This window comes from Felis catus, chromosome C1 (assembly GCF_018350175.1).
Source record: "Felis catus isolate Fca126 chromosome C1, F.catus_Fca126_mat1.0, whole genome shotgun sequence".
Lineage (NCBI taxonomy): Eukaryota > Metazoa > Chordata > Mammalia > Carnivora > Felidae > Felis > Felis catus.
Genome location: NC_058375.1, coordinates 150,496,108 through 150,514,247, shown reverse-complemented (window position 1 = coordinate 150,514,247; position 18,140 = coordinate 150,496,108). Strand labels below are relative to the sequence as shown.

Genomic DNA, 18,140 nt, shown 5'->3' with positions numbered 1-18,140 from the left:
CAAAAACCTCCCAACAAAGAAAAGTCCAGAACCAGATGGCTTCACTGGAGAAGTCTATCAAACACTTTAAAAAGAATTGGCATCTATCCTTCTTAAATGCTTTAAAAAAATATAAGAGGAGGGAATGCTTCCCAACTCATTTTAAGAAGCCAGCATTACTGTGATAGCAAAGTCAGACAAAAACACCAGAAAAAGAGAAAACTAAAAACCAACATGATTTATGAGTAAAGATTTAAGATTCCACAAAATGCTAGTAAACTGAATTCTATAGCATATTAAATAGATTATGCATCATGACAAAATGTGATTTTTCCCTGGAATGCAAAGATGGTTAAAGAAAAAAAAAATCAATGAAATATACTACATTATCGAATAAAGGAAAAACACCCTACATGATGCTCTCTACTGATGCAGAAAAGGCATTTAACAAAACTAACATCCTTTCATGAATAAAAAAAAAAAGACTTAGAAAACTAGGAATAGAAGGGAACTTCTACAACACAAAAAAGAGAATTTATGAAAACCCATAGCTAACATCATACTCAATGATGAAAGACCAGAAGTTTTCCCCCTGAGATCAGGAAAAGACAAGGATGTTTTCTTTCACCACTACTATTCAACATTGTCCTGAAAGTTTCAGCTAGAGGGATTAAACGAGAAAAAGAAATAAAAGGCATGTAAATTAGAAAGAGGTAAAAATATTTATATTTACAGATGGCATTATTTTATATACAGAAAATATCCTGAGGAATCCACAAGAAAGCTACTAGAGCTAATAAGTGAGTTTGGTTGCTCCTTAAAAAAGTTAAAGAGGGGCGCCTGGGTGGCGCAGTCGGTTAAGCGTCCGACTTCAGCCAGGTCACAATCTCGCGGTCCGTGAGTTCGAGCCCCGCGTCGGGCTCTGGGCTGATGGCTCAGAGCCTGGAGCCTGTTTCCGATTCTGTGTCTCCCTCTCTCTCTGCTCCTCCCCCGTTCATGCTCTGTCTCTCTCTGTCCCAAAAATAAATAAACGTTGAAAAAAAAAATTAAAAAAAAATTCATTAAAAAAAAAAAAGTTAAAGAGAATTACCATATGACTGCACAATTTCACTGCTTGGTATATACCCAGGAAGAATTGAAAACAGGTACTCAAACATATACATGTAAATGCATAGTCATAGCAGCACTATTTACAATGGCCATAAAGTGAAAGTAGCCCTACTATCCTACTCAACAATAGATGAATGGATAAACAAATTGAGGTATATACATATGATAGAATATTGCTTGGCCATAAAAGGAATGAAGTACTGACACATGCTACAGCATGGATGAATCTTGAAAACATTATGTTAAATGAAAGAAGCCAGTCAGAAAAAGTCACATGTTACATGATTTCACTCACACGAAATATCCAGAACAGGTCCATCCATAGAGACAGAACATGGATTGCCAGAGGTTGAGAGGAGCAAGAAAAGCAGAGCACTGCTTAATGGACAACAGAGTTTTCTTTTGGGGGTAATAAAAATGTTTTAACACTGGATAGAAGTGGTTGGTTGCACAACCTTGTGAATGTAGTCAATGCCACTGAATTTTTCACTTTGTAAAGTTTAATTTTATGTTATGTGGCTTTTACCTCAATTTTTCAAAAAGGGAGAAAATAAGAAAATCTGAATAAACTATGCATTGAGTTAAGAAACATGTACGAATACTGGTTCCTTAATGTACCATACTAATGTAAGATGTTAATAATCGGGGACACCGGGTGATGGGGTGGTGTGTGGAAACTGTTGTGTTTGCTCAACATTTCTCTAAATTGAAAACTGTTCTAAACAAACAAAATCTATTAACTGAAAAAAGACTTCGTTGTCCTAAATAATTCTTGGATCAAAGAGGAAACAAAACTGCAAACTTATTTTGAAAACTTAAAATAACGAGGGGCCTGGGTGGCTCAGTCATTTAAGCATCTGACTTCGGCTTAAGTAATGATCTCACAGTTTACGAGTTTGAGCCATGCATCAGGCTCTCTGCTGTCAGCTCGGAGCCTGCTTTGGATCCTCGGTGTCCTCTCTCTGTCCCTCTCCCGCTCGTGCCCATGTATTCTCTCTCTTAAATAAACATTAAAAAAAAAACCTTTGAAATCATAAATAAACAAAATTGGTAATGAAAAAGGGTTATCTACATGATTATGGAGATTATAAAAAAGTACGAGAATACTGTGTATAGTAATACCTTTGAAAAATTTGATGACAAAGATCATTTATAAGCAACCTAAACTGCGTGAAAAAAACAGCATAAAATCCAACAATATCAATAACCATAGAAAATATCAGAAAGCTTTTAAAGAACTACATCCAAAAGTGGGTGCCAAAGATAAACAGTGTGAAGATTTGCTCTTTAAATATTTCAAGGAACAGAAAACTCTCATTAAACCTTTTTAGAACATAGAAAACTTTGGTATTTTTATCAGAAAATAAAAATACAGATTCATTTCACTTGTGAAAATGAAAGCAAAGGTTCTCAGTAAATTACAGATATTTCTTTTTTTTAAATTTCTATTAAAAAATTTTTTTATGCTTATTTTTTAAGAGAGAGAAACAGAGCACGAGTTGGGGAAGGGCAGAGAGAGGGAGACACAGAATTCAAAGCAGTCTCCAAGCTCTGAGCTGTTAGCACAGAGCCCTATGTGGGACTCAAGCCCATGAACCATGAGATCATGACCTAAGTAAGCCAAAGCAGACACTTAACCAACTGAGCCACCCAGGCACCCCCAGATAATTCTCTTTTGGCATACATTTTCTTAATATAAATTGGCATAAAATTAATTAATTTGATTTTTTTAAACATTTATTTATTTTGAGAAACAGAGACAGAGCATGAGTGGGGGAGAAACAGAGAGAGAGGGAGACACAGAATCCAAAGCAGTTATAAAATTAATTAATTTGGACACATACTTTGCACACCACTGTTGGTTATAACAGAGTTGTGGCTTACAACTAGCACAGTCATAATAAGGAGAAAGCTTTTTTGCACAAAGCTGTAGGAACAGCTGCTTTGTTTGAGTATCTGGTTACCCTGCCTGGATAGGGTTCCTTGGCTATGCCACATTGTTTTCATTCTTTTCTGTTAATTTGAGCTGCGAACTAAATTGTGAAGCCAAAATAATAGAGGAGAGGCATCTAAGCATGTGGATAAAGAGAAAATGAGGAAATGTGTAGGTTTGGCTTGGTTCATTTTGATCAACTAATTTATTATTTTAACTAAAGCAATAACTAAATATGCTTTATATTATAAATCTACCTTTATGATGGAGGCATGATTTTTTATAACATGTTTTTTTAAGTTTATTTATTCATTTTGAGAGACAGAGTGCAAGCAGGGGAGGGGCAGGGAGAGAGGGAGAGAGAGAGAGAGAGAGAATCTCAAGCAGGGATTCACACTGTCAGCACAGAGCCTGATGTGGGGCTTGAACTCACAAACCATGAGATCACAACCTGAGCTGAAATCAAGAATCAGAAGCTTGACTGACTGAGCCACTCAAGTGCCCTGATAACATAGAAATTTTAAATAATGCAATTACCATATTGTGTAACAGCAGAGCACTATATACTTTAAAGTAGACAAACCATAGAGTTGTCTATAATAATACCAAAATTACATTGAATTTGTTTAACATGAAGTACTGATACACCTTTACTAAAATAGAATGAGAAGTAGATTTGGTAGTTACTTGGTTTTCATGATAAATGTATTTATCTCAAACCAACAGCCATCGTCATTCTTAATGTTAACCACTAGGGAAATTCCCACTGAGATCAGAACAAGACATGGTTAGCTGCTATCTCCTCTGTTATTAAACACTGTTCTAGAAGTTTTGGAGAGAAGTAAAAAAAAAAAAAAAAAGGAGAAAAAATTATATTTTTCCTAAACAGGCATCACATATGAATTACCTAACTAATTTAGAACAAATAGAAGAACAATATAATAGCTGGATACAAGATAAAAATATGAAATAAAGAACCCTCCTAAATGATAGCAGTAATTAGTTAGAAAATACAGCGGAAAGAACATCCCTCTCCAATAGCGTCCCCAACTCTACACACAAAAACGATAAAATATATTGGAATACATTTGATAATAAACAAAGAACCTATATGTTTCCCAAGGCCTTAATATACGGAAAGAAAAATAATGTGTGCAGACAGGAAGGTTCTGTATTGTACGGATGAGCTTTTCGTTCAATTAGTGCCTAAGTTCCATGAAATTCCAGCTAGAACTGTTTTTTCTTGGCAGAATTTAACGAATGTATTTAAAAGTTTCCACTTGGCCATGTCTTTTACTGTCACAAGTGTTTAAGGAAATAACTGGATGTTGGCCGTAGGGCCCTACTAGCTGCTTGCAGGAACCTCAGTCAGGTCCAGCCCTGAACCTCAGGGCTCAGGTTTAAGCCCTGGGTCTGCCACTTACTAGCTGGAAGATCCTGTAACTTTTTCTCTAGCGGACATTCAATAAATGGCAGCTATTGATGCTAATAATGATTTCTGATGTTTAATCTGTCCAAACTATCAACTTTTCCTAGGACTATCCTTAAGAAAAAACTTAAAGAAATAGTACACAATCCTTAAATATTCATTTTTGATAATGAATATAACAGCCAATTGGTAATCAAATAAGCCTGGATTACCGTAATGGTGAACTCTTAAATGTTTTAAGATAGGAAATGCAAAGTTGTCTATAAGGTTAATATTTTACTGTAAAAAAAATATTCATTGGCATATGTTTCTTAGGAGATGAAAAAATACTAAACTTGAGTTAATTTTTGAATGGACACACTGGATCAGGCCAGAAGTGATCTTTAAGAATTTAGCTCCCCAGAAGTACAAATATATACAGTATTATTTTACTTTTAAATCTAGTAAGCTAATTATACCTTAACATATGCCAAATACATATCTTTCAAGTCTTACATTATGTTATAAAAACCACTCATTGGAGAAGATCTATATTCCAGATATAAACTTAAAAAAATTATTTCAAGTAGAGACATACATTTGCTCTTAGAAGTTGAGAGGAATGTAAAAAGAGCACAGTATTTTCAAAAATTTTCTTTGGTCTCGGCTAGGGGCCCTATTTTTTAAAGGCCAAATTTCCAGTTATGACAATGAATACAAGGCATTATCGAATCATGTCATAAATTACTCACTTTGCAGAAGCAAGAGCGGAACAAATCTGCAACGCTTCAGTCTAAGACATCCAGTCCACCTTGCTAGTTGAGAATTGGTAGGAACAACCCAAGTTTGGCTTATCTCTTTTCCAAGTTAGAAGTCTTCCTTCACAGAGTAGTGCTCTTGAAAGACGTAGGCAGTTACAGAGTCTGGAAACTTTATCTGCAGACTCTAGCAATGCCGCCCAAACTGTCCTGAGCTCTCCCTTGTGTTGAACTGGGAACTTCCACTGAGAAATCCCCTAAATTGAAGACTTCCTTATTTGTAGCTCTCAACAGCCAATCGTGGCAAGATATTGAAATGAAGTAAAGACTACCAGAAAATGTTCTGTAAACCACCCATGACTATAGCCCTGACTTCCTTCTGAATCAAAGATACTTTTTCTTGAATAGTTAGGACATTTTAACAAAAATCCGGAAGTTGTAAACACAAAAATATTTTTGTATGAAACACATTTTCATGCAAGAGAATTTTAAAGTTCACTTGATAAATGGCGCTTTTTTTTTTTTTTTTGGCTTTTAAGAAGGCATTTTTCAACCTAAGCGGCATATTTATAAACAGCAGGTAATGACTAGACTTGAGGGTGGTTGTCTTTGCTTCAAGGCCTACAGAGGTCACATGGTGAAGCCTGGTAATAATAAAGTTTATGCTGGATGCCAGAGCACCACCTCAGGGACTAATGAAAAAGGTGAAGCAAAAAAGGCTCTTAATTCAGCTTTCCCCTTGGGAGCTGAGGTGCCCTGTTCATATGGATGAGTGCATGTTCTAGCACACTGGGGAAATGCTCCACAAATGCGTGTATTCTTCTCAGGCCACTTGGAGCAAAACATCGAGTTTACATGCAGATGGAAGGCAGCATAGGCACCATAGACATTTTTCTTTGTTATAAAATTTTAGAGCTGGAAATGTCCTGAGACACCATATGTTCCATTTCCTTTTTATTACAGATGAGGAAACAGGAGAGGGCAAATCCTCAAAGTCACAAAGAAAGTTAGAGACATCTGAGGCTTTGAATCCAAGTGCACTTTTTTTTTTTTTTTTTTTTTTACTGTACTATGCTCTCAGCACAGCAAGTTATTGAGCAGGAAAATGACCGTAATCACAACAACAACAAAAGGTGGAGAGTCTCTTTGTTCAATTTCTGCATTTTGCAGATGAGGAATTTGAGACTTTACCAGAAGTTCCACGGTCAGAAGAATGACTAGAATTTAGAACTTCTGATTGTCAGTCTAGTTTCTTTTCTTCTCTCTCTTTTTTTTAAGGACTTTTATTTTTTTAATTATTTTATTTTATTTACTTTTTGAGAGAGAAGGTGCGAGTGCGCGAGGGGCAGAGAGAGAGGGAGAGAGAGAATCCTATGAGGAGAGAGAGGAGAGAGAGAGAAAGAGAGAGAGAGAGAGAGAGAGAGAGAGAGAGAGAGAGAGAGAGAATCCCACGCAGGCTCTGCACTGTCAGCGTGAAGTCCCAAGTGGGGCTCGAACTCCAAACTGAGATTATGACCTGAACCAGTCGGATGCTTAACTGATTGAGCCACCCAGGCGCTCCTAGTTTCTTTTCTACTTTAAAACATTGCCTTCTCTTAAATTAGATGTTAAATAAGTCTGAGATATTTCTACCCATGATGACATTATTCTATGAAAAGGAAATACTTAAAAATTTTTAAAAATGTTTATTTATTTTTGAGAGAGAGAGAGATACAGAGAGTGTGAGTGGGGGGGGAGGGCAGAGAGAGAGGGAGCCACAGAATCTGAAACAGGCTACAGGCTCCGAGCTGTCAGCACAGAGCCTGATGGCTCCGACTCAGTGCTCAAATCCACCAACTGGGAGACAGGACCTGAGCTGAAGTCGGACACTTAACTGACTGAGCCATCCAGGTGCCCCTGAAAAGGAAATACTTTTTAAAATGTCTAAAATGATGAGTTAGCTTGTAATGAAAAATATTCCGTTTACTCATCTAACATACAGTGAAATATTAATTTCTTTCAGCACTTTGTGTTTTACAAATTATCTTACTGATATCAAACATTAAACTCTCTTGTATACAACGGAAAAATAAAACCTATCTAATACTCTAAGTACCACAAAATAAAACAGTGGAAGGAGAATTTTCTTCTCAAAAATTTATATTTTCCCATGAGCAGAATTTTAAAAATACACCTTAAAAAAAAAGTGGTGCTGATGTCTTAACTGGGAAATGCCCTTTTGATCTCTCTATTCTGTGCCCTTTCCCTTTTCTAGTTACTTTGGCATGTGAGCTTGGCTGATGTCCAAGCGCCTGCAGAGCAGGCTAGTCCTGAGTACTTGGCCTCAACCTGGAGGGGCACTGGCTGCAAGAGGGTCTTGAGGCAAGACAGAGAAGCTGTAGTTAGAGATTTTTGAAAATGTTTTTGAGTGTATGGTATTTAAAACCTGTGCCACCGACTGGTTCTGGCTCTAGGCAGAACATGTGAGGCAGATGTAAGTTCTTAACTCTGTTGTCTTTATCAGTTCCTTTTCCTATTCCCTCCCCCTCCTTTTTTCCTCTCAGAGTCATAAACCCCGTGACCAGGCTGATAGAAATGTGGAGATTACTGCAGGGGAGGAAGGAGCAAAATGGCACCAAGCCAATATGGCAAAGGTTAGGGTACGATGACCAGGGCAGGAGGAGATGGGAGGGTGCTCCAAGCCCAAATTAGAGAATGAGAGGCAAAAGTCAGGAGGAGAGTGGCCAAGGAGTTTCTAATCAAATAATGAACATATAATGAACAAATAATGCCACCTTGGGGTGGCAGTGTTCTCAGGGCAGATCTGGGTGAAAGGTCTTCCTAAGAAGAATTCTAGGAAAGCAAGTCTTCCCTGGGAAAAGTGGAGGGCAGGAAGGTCAGTGCCCTTCATTGCTGACTGGGATTCAGGGATAGGTTCTCTCCTCCATGAGGGGACGCCAAGTACCTGCAACTCTGGCCAAGAAGCTAGTTAAACAGCTGGGCTGCATGGGATAGGTAGCTGATTGAGCAACTTGGTTCAGATGATGGATCACATGGGAAACTTCAGGGTGGATCCTTGTTCCAGGCATGGTATTTGTAGAAGCAGTAGAATTTTCTAGCCTCCACTTGCTGGCAGGCTGATGTCCATTATAGGGCACATTATTTAATACAGATCTTCTCATTCACTGATACTATGGAATTTTAGAGGAGGTGAAAAGAAGTTCAGATGTTTTCCCTACCAATTTTTATTTCTTCTTATGCCTAATTTTGAAAGCTGCCAGACTGACAAGAAGTTAATGAACAGAGTATATCACCTCCAATCCCTGCTCGATATGCACTAGTTTGGCTTTAGGATGGGCATGTAAGAATGGTGTAATCAGAGACAACAAGAAGATGGGAAAGGAAAAGGAGGGTGATGCAGAAGGGGGTTTTTGCTGAGAGTGGAAGAGTGAATTAGACTTCATGCCTTTTCTAAAATATCAATTTAGGAAAATAGGACAGACTGGGAGCAGATTCAATGTCATTAGTTAAGGAAAATGACAGTGCACCTTTTGATTGTGAAGATTTAATTATCCTTCAATTTTTTCCTTTCTAATCTGTTATGTACAATTTAGTAAGTCACACACAAAAGCAAAACCCATGGTACTTTCTTCAGGGTACAACGTGAACTATCTAACTTTCCATTAAAAATCTTATAAGTTGACAAAATTTCATCAAGGAATAAATGCACCTCACTATAGAAATGTCTGCGTCTGATGTTATGCATCCTACTTTCTCTTTTAGTGGCCAAGGTAGTGATACATTTAGTTTATTGCCAAATAGCCTTTTTATTTTGATCTATATACTGGGATTTCTCCTGTCCAAGGTTAATGAGAACCACTGACCAAAAGAATGAGTCTCACAGGCATTTTCTTTCTAAACTGAGAAATCCTGAAAAATGGTTTAGATATTGGAACAAAGAAAATAAAAATTACTTGGCTCCTTCACAGAGATCCAGAATTTGTAAATGGTAGAAAACAAATTTGCATTACTGGAAACATATTTCTTTTGGATTTATGAATTCATGAAATTGAAATTCCTGCGAGATGCTTAAAGTCATTAAGGTCGTCAATAATTTTCTATGCAAACACATACAGTACGGTAATTTAGTCCTGATATAGTTTCTAATATTAGCAGGATTAATAGTTCATACTTGTAATTTTCTACAAATGAGGAGATTAAAAAAACCCATGTTAACCCATCTGTAACCTCTAAGACGCAATGACAATGAGATAGAAATTAGAAGAGAAAAGAGGGAGAGACAAAAAGGATAATCCATAAACTCTGGGTTTTTTTATGGCTTTAATAAAATAAGTCAAACTTTCAAAGACATCTGCCCTTTGGAAACTGTTTAGCTTGATTCCGGGGGGCACACTGGAAGGCTTAACTAGTTGAAGCTCACAGAAAGATTTCAGGGCTCTTTGTGTGTTATTTGTTCTTTGGTTTACCAGTTGCCTTTGAATTTGTTCATATTTGGAGGGATGCCAGAGCCATGATGAAAGAGTCAATAAACATGGTTCTAAGTAAAATCACAAGCTATTGTTTGAGGAGGAAAGATTGAAGTAGTGCTGGAAGTGTAAGAGTAATTGTGTATGTGTGCATGCGTGTGTGCGTGTGTGTGTGTGTGTGCGCATGTTGTTTTTCATATAACCTGGTGGAATCCCTTCACTTCAAAGAAGGAGAAACAGACTCCAAGAGGTTGATTTTGTCAATATCAAGCAGCTGATTGATGGTGTTGACTGATTTCCACTGGCATTAGACAACCTAGTTCCAAAGTACTTGATCATCTCAGACTTTATAATTTGAGGATGCTGTAAAGGTTTGAAAGCTGAGTGGGGTGTGATTAGAGAACTTTTTCTAATTACCCTATTGGTGTTGTGTTTTGCCTCTTGTCATTGGGTTTCAAGTTTTAAAATATTGTTTGGTTGGGGAAAAAAATCCTAGAAGCACTGCTTTTCCATGCCATTCATTTATTCATCAGTCCTTCATTCACCAGTTGCTCTATGCTGATCACCTCTGGGGAGAGGGTACCATAGAACCGAGCTTTTTATTTAACACATCAGAGGAATTGAAAATCACCTCTTTGTTAAGAGGCATTGTAGCAGAAGCATTAAGCGCATAGATACCTGAGCCATATTGCCTATATTCCAGATCCTGATTCCATTCTTGAATAGCTTCTTGTCTAAATCTTATGGTACTTTTGAGGATCAAATTGGTGAGTATATGCAAAACATTTAAAACACTGAGCACATGGTAAGACTATATAAAAGGTTTTTTGTTATGTTCTTTATTCCTTGTCATATTTTTATTTACTGTCTCTGTAAAAATCATAATGTGAACATGTACAAGGACTGCAGGAAAACCTGACAGAGGAAATTAAATTATTTAGCAAGGTATTTTGGTTCATCTATGCAGCATCCATATTGACTTTTCTTATTCCCCCTTATAGCCTATGTACTGTTTGGGAAGCTAATTCCATTCCTGATACATGGGTAAGCAATGATCTTGGTGAATCCCAGTACTCTTGTTTGGAATACAGAGGTCACTTTCTCACTGAGAGTAAACAAGGATGCACAAAGCTTGTTATGTCTGACAGCCAGCCTAACTGTACAAAAAGCTTCAGATAAGCCACCACTGGGTGTCCAGAAAGAGTGATAGACAAAAATGAATCTTTAATGGTATCTCTGAGTCTCTGAATCAATCAACTTTGAAGTTCCTGACTTTGTTATTATGTAATCCCCAAAGTCTTTTTTTATTGTTTAAGGTAGTTTGAGTTGGATTTTCTGTTACTCATAATTGAAGTCTTGACATAATACTCATATAGTAAAAAAGAAGTCATGAATAACAGCAATAACCACACACACAAAAAAATAGCCTTTTGGAGAATTTGCTACTTGGCAAGCACTGTCCTAGGTACTGATCTTTACAACTCCCCGAGACAGGTATTCTCTTTCTCTGTCTCTCAAAGTTTGGAAGTCTGAATACCATGTGCAAAATATTATGACTGCAGTTCTTATATTTCCAACATGGCCTGTTTGTGGCCTATTTTGTGCTAATATTTTTGCGGAAACAGATGTATAAAGTCCAATTAAATCACAAAACTCCCAGAAAAAAACATAGGTGGCAAGTTCCTTGATATAGGTCTTGATGATTTTTTAGATTTGACACCAAAAGCAAAGGCAACAAAAGCAAAAATAAACAAGTGGAACTACATTATACTAAAAAGCTTCTGCACAGCAAAGGAAACCATCAATAAAATGAAAAGATAACTTGCTGAATAGAAGAAATATTTGTACATTATATATCTGGGAAGAGGTTAATATCCAAAATATATAAAACACTCATAAAATTCAGTGACAAAAACAAAACAAAACAAAAAACAAAAAACTCTGATTAAAGAAGTGAGCAGAGTATCTGAATAGTCATTTTTCCAAAGACAACATACAGATGGCCAATAGACACATGAAAAGAGTCTCAACATTACTAATTATCAGGGAAATGCAAATAAAAATCACTTCATACCTGTTAGAAAAGCTATTATCAAAATACAATAAATAACAACTGTTGGTGAGGATGTGGGGAAAAGGGAACCCTTGTGTAACCAGTGGGGATTTAAATTGGTGAAAAAATTTCCCCCCAAAAGTTAAAAGTTAAACTACCACGTGATCAGCAATTCAATTTTTGGGTGTTTATAGATAAACGAGAAAGCACTAACTCAAAAAGATACCTGCACCTCCATATTCATTGCAGCATTATTTACAATAGCCAAGATATAGAAATGATCTAAGTAGTCATCAATAGATAAATGGGTAAAGAAGATGTGGTGTATATATACAACGGAATATAGTTGAGCCATCAAAAAGAATGAAATTTTGCCATTTGCAACAACATGGATTGATTGACTTCAAGGGCATCACGCTAAGTAAAATAAGCCAGACAGAAAAAAGCAAATACCGTATGATCTCACTTATATGTGGAACCTAAAAACAAACAAACAAAGAAACAAACAAAAACTGAGCTTATTGATATAGAGAACAGATTGGTGGCTGCCAGAAGTGGGGGGTCAAGGGTGGGTGAAGTGGGTGAATAGAGTCAAAAAGTAAAAACTTCTAGTTATAAAATCAATCAGTCACGGAGATGTAATGTACAACATGGTGACTATAGTTAATACGGTATTGCATACTTGAAAGTTGCTAAGAGAGTAGCTCCTAAAAATTCTCATCATTGAAAAAAACTGTAACTATATATGGTGATGGATATTAACTAAACTTATTGTGGTGGTCATTTTGCAATATATACAAATCTTGAATCATTATGTTGTACACCTGAATCTAGTATAATGTTATATGTCAATTATACCTCAATTTAGAAACCTAATTGGCCAGGGTCCCTCTTCCCTATTCCCATAGATAAATTTTTAAAAATGTTTGTTTGTTTGTTTGTTTGTTTATTTATTTATTTTGAGAGAGAGTGCAGGTGAGCAGAGGTGGGGCAGATAGAGAGGGAGAGAGAGAGAGAATCCCAAACACCAGTAGTGCAGTACTGGTACAGAGCCTGACAAAGGGCTTGAAACCCCTGAACCATGAGATCATGATCTGAGCTGAAAACAAGAGTCAGATGTTCAGTTGACTGAGCCATCCAGGTGCCCCTTAGACAAATTCTTTGAACCTTTATTTTTTTAGGGACAAACATCTCTTATCCTCCCTCTTAATCAAGGTCCAATCAGGAAACAGAAAACATACAGTAGTTTGAATAGGAAAAGTTTAATATAAAGAATTATTAACTATAGCAGCTGATGATCTATAAAGAGGTAAAGACAACTGAAAACAAAACAAAACCCTAGGACGCAGAGTACCTAAGGAAGGAACAACGTGGAAAAGAGCCTTCCTCTCCAAGGCTGAAATTCTGGCCACATTGGAAAGGATGTGGCTTCACATCACTGGATTACAGAGAATTTTGCTTGGTTGCCCGGCCAGACCTGATCCACAGATGCTGAGGAAAGAGGTTGAAACACTCCTCCTAAATGTAGGTGGGCCAAGACTGGGATGCTGACTTCTGACACAAATGAGACTCATTGGGAAACTGTCAATAGAGATGTTACTGAGACTTGATGGGAAGCCATCCATATGTTTGCCACTGAAACTCAGTGGGGGTGTGTGCCACTGGGTGAACCCCAAACGTAAAGCTGGAAGCAGTGAGATGGGAACCAGAAGAAGCAAATAGGAAACACCAGACTCAGAAAGTGAAGCCCTATTTCTCTCATAATGTCTCTCCAGATCCCTGTACTGACAAAGGTTACCATCATCTTCACTGAAAAGGAGAATTGTTTCAATATTTTAGCTCCATTTTTTCAGAGTAGACAATAAAGCGTGGCTTTGGAACTGGGAGACAAAATATTTTTAGCTGGCACACTTTTGAATGTAAGGGATTTGTTTTCATTATATTCTGTTATGTCAATATTTAACAGTAGCTTTTACTAAGCATATTATCTATATTACTTGAAGGTAGGTAAAACAGTGTTAACTACAAAATGTCTCTTCAGGCGTGGTCCCCACCAAAATCTTGGGGCTCACCAAATCGTCCTTGAGTGATGTCTGAAATAGGTTTGACCTTTATTTACAATACAAGACTTTGAACCCAATTAAATCTATCCATTAAGGAGAACCATTATACTGTTGTGGGCCATTAAACCTCAAGGTGGCTGAGACTCTAATGCTAACTATTGATAAGGACAATGAGAAATATTTGAGAAACTAGGTTGGAGGTGGTCACTGAAGAGGAACATGGCGAAGAATGAGGAGTCTATGAGTACAAAAGACAGTTTTACCCATTTCTTGATTTTGTCTAAATTGATTACGTGGAAATGAGGCAGAGGATATGATTTTTAAGAATAAGGGAAATTTAGCAGAAATACAGTTACTGGGAACTTTGTATATGATAGGGTGGCTTGTATCCTCTTAAGTGAAAGAATAAATGACTGAATGATACCAGAAGATGGAAAGTCCTTGGCTGCATACAGTGCTTGAAGGGAAGAGTAACTCTCCAGTGCCTCAAATGTCAATCAACTCTAACATACCAATACTTCCTGATTCTATTCCCTGGCAGGATTGAGTTTCTTACACAGAACTTGTTTATTAGGGGATAGGACACAGGAGATAATAGAGAAGAAAAGCAGAGGTAAAGTGAGGGTGAGGGCGTGAGAAGGAAGAATGTGAAGAAGGATGGCTGTGTTCAGGATGGCTGCACAGAGAGGGTTCCTTGCATTCTTGCAGTAAGCTATCCAGAAACAAATACGATGTATTTAGTGTTTGATGGCACATTCATTTGGGACATTCTATTTAATTGAATTAGCTGTCCTTTTTGCCCAAAGGTGAAACTTACCCCTACCATTCGTCAGAAAACTTTCCTTTCTCTTCTGAACTTTTCTAGCACTGAGACTCTGAGGCATATAGGTTAGCTTATTTTATACATTCCTTCATTGTTATAACTGTCCTATGTATTTTGAGAGCAGAGGCCATGACTTGTGTGTATTTTGTACCCTCACAAACTGCTAGAAGTGCTATGCCTTTGCTAGGCACTTGATAGTCCACGATATATCTAGGGCATAGAGAAATATAAGACTGGCTTTGCAACCTGACATTCTTTATTACTGCTGAATGGGTGGTCACACAGAATGAGTTTATATTACTGAAGGAAGAATTTCCTCTTTGGCATTATACATTAAGAAAAACTTTTTATGGTAGCAAGACTCTAATTCAAAGAAATAAGAAGTTAACGGATTTCATTTACTCCTCTCTTGAGTTGATTTCTACCCAGAAACTTGAGGAAACTACCCAATCGAATACCTTGGCCCAACCCAACCCACTTATAAGAATTATAGTACAAGACATTAAACAAAGAAATTTATGACAATACTTAGGATAAGGTGAAGTCATTGCTGGCAGGACTCCAGGCTTTCTTCCAAGATCCTCAATGTAATTTAAGGTACATGATGAGAGAGCCAAAAATAAATTAATAAAGAATATAAATAAACATATTTATTAAGTAACTTCATTATGCCAGCTACCACACTGGTGGCAATATACAAATACATTACCTTACTGAGTCATCTCAACCACACCATGAAGTAAATTTTATTCTCATTCTGCAGATGAGAAAACAGAGGTACAAGAGTCATATAGCTACTAATCTGGAACCAGGATTAGAATCAAGTCTGGTCCAACTCTGGAACCTATGCTGTTACCACCACATGACGCGGTGTCTCTTAAGAAGAGAATCTATAATAATCAGAATCAGTAGAAAATGGACATACATTAGGCCCATGACATGGGTATCCTCTAAAAGCAGGTAACAGGGGTGCCTGGGTGGCTCAGTTGGTTAAATGTCGGACTCTTGATTTTGGCTCAGGTCATGATCTCATGGTTCATGAGTTCGAGCCCTGCATCAAGCTCTGTGCTGACAGTACAGAGCCTGCTTGGGATTCTCTTTCTCTCCCTCTGTTTCTGCCCCTCCCCTACTCTCTCTCTCAAAATAAATAGGCATTTTTTTTAATTTAAATTTTATTTTTTTAATTTACATCCAAATTAGTTAGCATATAGTGCAACAATGATTTCAGGAGTAGATTCTTTAATGCCCCCTACCATTTAGCCCATCCCCCCTCCCACAACGCCTCCAGTAACCCTCAGTTTGTTCTCCATATTTAAGAGTCTCTTATGTTTTGTCCCCCTCCCTGTTTTTCTATTATTTTTGCTTCCCTTCTCTTGTGTTCATCTGTTCTGTGTCTTAAAGTCCTTGTATGAGTGAAGTCATATGATATTTGTCTTTCTCTGATTAACAAATTTCACTTAGCATAATACCCTCTAGTTCCATCCACATAGTTGCAAGTGGTAAGATTTCATTCTTTTTGATTGTGGAGTAATACTCCACACACACGCATACACACACACACACACACACACACACACACACACACACACACAGGAATATACCACATCTTCTTTATCCATTCATCCATCGATGGACATTTGGGCTCTTTCCATACTTTGGCTATTGTTGATAGTGCTGCTATAAACATGGGGGGTGCATGTGCCCCTTTGAAACAGCATACCTGTATCCCTTGATTAAATACCCAGTAGTGCAATTGCTAGGTCGTAGGGTAGTTCTATTTTTAATGTTTTGAGGAAACTTCATACTGTTTTCCAGAGTGGCTGCACCAGTTTGCATTCCCACCAGCAGTGCAAAAGAGATCCTCTTTCTCCGTATTCTCGCCAACATCTGTTGTTGCCTGAGTTGTTAATGTCAGCCATTCTGATAGGTGTGAAGTGGTATCACATTGTGATTTTGATTTCCCTGATGATGTTGAGCATTTTTTCATGTGTTGGTTGGCCATCTGTATGTCTTCTTTGGAGAATTGTCTATTCATGTCTTTTGCCCATTTTTTTCACTGGATTATTTGTTTTTTGGGTGTTGAGTTTGATAAGTTCTTTATAGATTTTGGATATTAACCCTTTATCTGATATGCTATTTGCAAATATCTTCTCCCATTCCATTGGTTGCCTTTTAGTTTTGTTGATTGTTTCCTTCACTGTGAAGAAGCTTTTTATTTTGATGAGGTTCTAGTAGTTCATTTTTGTTTTTGTTTCCCTTGTCTCTGGAGACGTGTTGAGTAAGAAGTTGCTGCCACCAAGATCAAAGAGGTTTTTGCTTGCTTTCTTCGAGGATTTTGAAGGCTTCCTGTCTTGCATTGAGGTCTTTCATCCATTTTGAGTTTATTTTTGTATATGGTGTAAGAAAGTGGTCCAGGTTCATTCTTCTGCATGTCGCTGTCCAGTTTTCCCAGCACCATTTGCTGAAGAGACTGTCTTTATTCCATTGGATATTCTTTCCTGCTTTTTCAAAGATTAGTTGACCATACATTTGTGGGTCCATTTCTGGGTTCTCTATTCTGATCTGAGTGTCTGTTCTTGTGCCAGTACTATACTGTCTTGATGATTACAGCTTTGTAGTACAGCTTGAAGTCTGGGATTGTGATGCCTCCTGCTTTGGTTTTCTTTTTCAAGATGGCTTTGACTATTTGGGGTCTTTTCTAGTTCCATACAAATTTTAGAATTATTTATTCTAGCTCTGTGAAGAATGCTGGTGTTATTTTGATACATATTGCATTGAATATGTAGATTGCTTTGGGTAGTATCATCATTTTAACAATAATTTGTTCTTCCTATCCAGGTGCATGGAATATTTTTCCATTTTTTTGTGTTTTCTTCAATTTCTTTCATAAGCTTTCTATAGTTTTTGGTGTATAGATTTTTCACCTCTTTGGTTAGATTTATTCATAGGTATTTTATGGTTTTTGGTGCAATTGTAAATGGGATCAATTCCTTGATTTCTCTTTCTGTTGCTTCATTGTTGGTATATAGGAATGCAACCGATTTCTGTGCCTTGATTTTATATCCTGCAACTTCGCTGAATTCATGAATCAGTTCTAGCAGTTTTTTGGTGGAATCTTTTGGGTTTTCCATATAGAATATCATGTCATCTGCGAAGAGTGAAAGTTTGACCTCCTCCTGGCTGATTTGGATGCCTTTTATATCTTTGTCTGATTGTAGAGGCTAAGACTTCTAATACTATGTTGGAAAACAGTGGCAAGAGTGGACATCCCTGTCTTGCTCCTGACCTTAGGGGGAAAGCTCCCAGTTTTTCCCCATTGAGGATGACATTAGTGTTGGGTCTTTCACATATGGCTTTTATGATCTTAAGGTGTGATCCTTCTATCCCTACTTTCTTGAGGGTTTTTATCAAGAAAGGGTGCTGTATTTTGTCAAATGCTTTCTCTGCATCTACCGAGAGGATCATATGGTTCTTGTCCTTTCTTTTATTGATGTGGTGAATCACATTGATTGTTTTGCAAATATTGAACCAGCCCTGCATCCCAGGT

The 18,140-nt window shown here is 37.3% G+C and overlaps 1 protein-coding gene across 1 annotated transcript in view; it reads right to left on the bottom strand.

Annotated features, from left to right (window-relative positions):
• TANK (TRAF family member associated NFKB activator) overlaps positions 1 to 5,420 on the bottom strand; it is a 94,154-nt gene extending 88,734 nt beyond the window's left edge. The window contains exon 1 of the mRNA XM_006935315.5: positions 5,183 to 5,420. The gene's annotated coding sequence lies outside the window, so the exon portion shown is untranslated. The remainder of the gene's footprint in view (positions 1 to 5,182) is intronic.
• Positions 5,421 to 18,140: the final 12,720 nt, after the last annotated feature.